Source organism: Myxocyprinus asiaticus, chromosome 11, assembly GCF_019703515.2.
Source record: "Myxocyprinus asiaticus isolate MX2 ecotype Aquarium Trade chromosome 11, UBuf_Myxa_2, whole genome shotgun sequence".
NCBI classification, from domain to species: domain Eukaryota; kingdom Metazoa; phylum Chordata; class Actinopteri; order Cypriniformes; family Catostomidae; genus Myxocyprinus; species Myxocyprinus asiaticus.
In genome coordinates, this window is record NC_059354.1 from 22,171,454 (window position 1) to 22,176,063 (window position 4,610).

Here is a 4,610-nt window from a genome sequence, read left to right on the forward strand (position 1 = left end):
CTTTTTTGGAGTATTATTGAATGAGGTGGTGTGTGGTTGTACCAAGGTGCTATGCTGGTCTTTCAGTAAGTGTCATATAGTGTGAGAGGAACTGCAACGCCCTATATTTTTAGGTGATTTAGATTTATTTTGCCATTTGTACAGGTACATTGGAATTCTTATGTGTATCTCTCTGAGTCAGCTTTATAAAATATACATAAGAAAATAAACGCCTTATACAAATGACATTTAATAATAAAGAGAATAAAGAAATAATGATATAAACTAAAATTAATGCACAAAGCAAAGGAATGGGGAAATACTCTATGGAATGGGGAAATATGTGATGTAACACATGAGAGTATGAAATTATTTTATTAAAGCAATTTCACACCCGCATGGCACTCTCTTTCAAAAGGCACAATAGGACTAGTAGAATATGACATTGCGCACTAAAAGTTTTAGTGTGTCCAAATGCAATCCTTGAATAAAGGTGCATGCAGAAATTTTGTTTGTGTTGTCTTGGACTTACACTGACACCTATGAGTGTGGATGCAACATCATTCAAATACAATAGTGTTCAATTACCTATATTAACCAAAATAGGAGTTTTCCAATCAGTGGGCATTTTTCAACTGCTTTACACGATTTGCCTACTACATTGTGATTCCTACTTTCATTGGATAGTTCAGAAATGCCCATCCTGGGGGGGCCTGGGTAGCTCAGAGAGTAAAGATGCTGACTACCACCCCTGGAGTTGCGAGTACGAATCCAGGTTGTGCTGAGTGGCCAGGTCTCCTAAGCAACCAAATTGGCCCGGGTGCTAGGGAGGGTAGAGTCACATGGGGTAACCTCCTCGTGGTCGTTATAATGTGGTTCTCGCTCTTGGTGGGGCGGGTGTTGAGTTGTGTGTGGATGCCACGGAGAATAGCGTGAAGCCTCCACACACGCTCTGTCTCCGCGGTAACGTGCTCAACAAGCCACGTGATAAGATGAGCGGATTGACTGTCTCGGACGCAGAGGCAACTGAGATTCGTCCTCCTCCACCCAGATTGAGACGAGTCACTATGCCACCACGAGGACTTAAAGTGCATTGGGAATTGAGCATTCTAAATTGGGGAGGAAAAAAAAGAAAGAAAGAAATGCCCACCCTGGTTTGAAAACGCCCACTGATTATTATATTGAGACTCCCTACTTTCATCGGATAGTTGAAAAATGGCCATTCCGATTTGGAAACACCCACAGATTGAGATACTACTACTTCAAGTAGGGTGCTTCTCAAATGGAAGACTGCAGCCTCGTTAGGCTGGATGTCCCGGCTGCCACGTCATCAAGCATCGTCGAAGTCTGTCTCAATTGTGAGGACACTTGGAAGGCAGCCTCGTTTCGCAGCCTTCGTTTGCCATATTTTGGAGGATGCATCGGGTGTATCCTTCATGGCCTTCAATTACCCACAATCCTTTGCACATATCCCAAATTATTAAAAAAAAAGGGTGGAAAACGAGTCGCGTGACTGCGGAGGCAGAAACCTTTATTGCATTATTCGCATTTGCAGCAATGACAATATGTAGAAAAAGTTTAGACAATGCAAGAAATTAGAAGATACAAAGCACAAAATAAAAAATTAATTCATTAAAATTAAAATTAATAAAAGGGCAATTACATGAAATTGAAGAGCAGTAAATGTTTTATAGTTTTTACAAGTATATGGTTCTGTTTCTTTTATATTTGAAAGGGTTTAAATATAAATTCTAAGATCAGTGTTGCAAAATGTATTATATGAAGAGATTAAGGACATATTTCTCGTTTTCTAAAGTATATGGAATTTCTAAACAAAGTAAAATATCATATGGTTCTAAGCATATGGTTCGCCATGCACACTTACTAGACCATCTCATTCTAGCGGTGAATGCTGAGGAGGAGTCTAGCCTGCAGCCTCCGAAGGACTGGCCTAGGAAGGACACAGCCTTACTAGGCTGCAGCCTTCCGTTTGAGAAGCACCCGTAGGTATAGCTGCAGGCCGGAGACCTCCAAATGGGGGCAGAATCTCCAAAAGGGCATGGTAACTCCAAAAGGGCGTCACTTCTACTCACAGTTAAGGTTAGGGAAAAGGTTAGGTTAGGTAAGGGGCTCCCTATATCTTCAATGGCAATTTGGAGCGAACGCCCCTTTTTGGAGCTATGCCTGCAGCTATACCCTTCTCCTATAGACCTTATGTTGCCTTCATGTGCTATCGGAATTATCCTACTTCCCACTTCTGAAGTGATAATTACGAGTACCTCGCGTTCAAGTTCTTTGTTGTCTGAAAAAAACGTTCATTCATATAGATTTCATGAGAAACTTTTATTTTGACACCATAAAAAATATTACTCGGCTTGCTGACGATAATGGAATTTTGGTCAAATACAAGCTATTTTTATGTTGTAAAAATGTCCAACGTGCATCAAATAGTTGCTGATATACATAAATGAATATGACTTAAACGGTAAGAGCTAACAATTAGCTGTATATAGAAAAATGAATAAAACCTGTCATTCACTACAGAAACCATACTCTCCTCTGCCATGTTTTTTTAATTTATTTATTTATACATTTTTTAATCCCCTTTTCTCCCAATTTGGAATGCCCAATTCCCACTACTTAGTAGGTCCTCATGGTGGCACAGTAACTCACCTCAATCCAGATGGCGGAGGACAAGTCTCAGTTGCCTCCGCTTCCGAGACAGTCAGTCCACGCATCTTATCACGTGGCTTGCTGTGCATGACACCACGGAGACTCATAGCATGTGCAGGCTCATGCTGCTCTCCCTGCGATCCACACACAACTTACCACGCGCCCCACTGAGAGCGAGAACCCTAATCGCAACCACGAGGAGGTTACCCCATGTGACTCTACCCTCCCTAGCAACCGGGCCAATTTGGTTGCTTAGGAGACCTGGCTGGAGTCACTCAGAACACCCTGGATTCGAACTCACGACTCCAAGTGTGGTAGTCAGCGTCAATACTCACTGAGCCACCCAGGCCCCAGCTCTCCTCTGCCATGATAAAAGTGTAGGACTCCTCCCATCTCAGAAACTCAGGTATCAAAATTATCTCAGAGTTTTCCAGTCATAATTACGACTTGAATGGTCATTCATGTGCAACTTCTGAGTGGGAAACTCGTATTTATGATAATTCCAATAGCACATGAAGGCAGCATTATTCACGCTAGTGCCATCTATGATTTTTAATGGGAATGGAAACGAGGCTGTGAGGGATAGACTTACAGTCTCTTCAATGGCACAAACAGTTTAAAGCTGTATAAAGCTCCTAGATCCAGGGGTGTAAAGTACTTGAGTAGTTATACTTCATTACTATACTTATGTATTATTTTTGGGGATTTTAACTTTACTCGAATGCAATTTAAACTGAATACTTGTACTTTTACTTAATTGCATTTTCAAAGAAAAAAGTCATTTTTACTCCTTACAATTTTATTTACACTTGAAAATTACTTGTTACATTTTTGCAGATCATTTTCTTCCATCTTACCTTACAGAGCCCATATTATGCTAATTTACAGGTTCATAATTTTATTTTGGGGGTCTACTAGAATAGGTTTACATGCTTTAATGTTCAAAAAACACATTATTTTTCTCATACTGTACATTTCTTTTCCCTGCTCTTCATACTCTGGCCGAAACGCTCTGATTTACCTTCTGTCCCTTTAAAGCACTGAAAAGCCCAGTCTGCTCTGATTGGTCAGCTGGCCTAGTCTGTTGTGATAGTTCAACCGCATAGCGAGTTTCAGCTCCAGAGTCTTCCTGAGCAGCTGTAAACACTATTGTATCTATGGTAACAGTGGCATCAATTTATGCCATACCAGTTTGAGTCCGCGTCCCATAATGTAAGTTTGGAAGAACAAGCTGATTGTCCTGAACCACCTTCGCAAGCACGACTTGAGCAGAACGTTTCACAGTGGTAAGTTTATATCAGAGCCGTAACCAGGGTTTGAAAATTAGGGAGGTCCAAAGTGAGGTGTCAAGGCTTTTACCAAAATTACACCTACAAACGCAACATATTCTGTACAGAAAAATTAAATATAAAAATTAAAGGACAGAAACCAATAATAATACTGAAATTATTTTTTAATCTCAATTGCAGTTAACAATATTAATACAGAATTTTTGTCACATAGAAATGCACATTTGACAATAAAGCATTGATTTTGAGTTGGGCAGCAAAATTTACTCATATTAACTACAGAAAAATCAGCAAAAGTTAATTAACAACTAATTTATCTAGGGCTACACTACCGGTCAAAAGTTTTGAAACACTTGACTGAAATGTTTCTCATGATCTTAAAGTGTATGCTTAAATGTTTGAAATTAGTTTTGTAGATAAAAATATAGTTGTGCCACCATATTAATTTATTTCATTATAAAACTAAAATTTAATTTTAAAAATATTTTTTAGAAATTGATGACTTGGACCAAATAATAAAGAAAAGCAGCCAATAAGTGCCCAACATAGATGAGAACTCCTTCAGTACTGTTTAAAAAGCATCCCAGGGTGATACCTCCAGAAGTTGGTTGAGAAAATGTCAAGAGTACATTTCTGCAAATTCTATGCAAAGGGTGACTACCTTGAAGA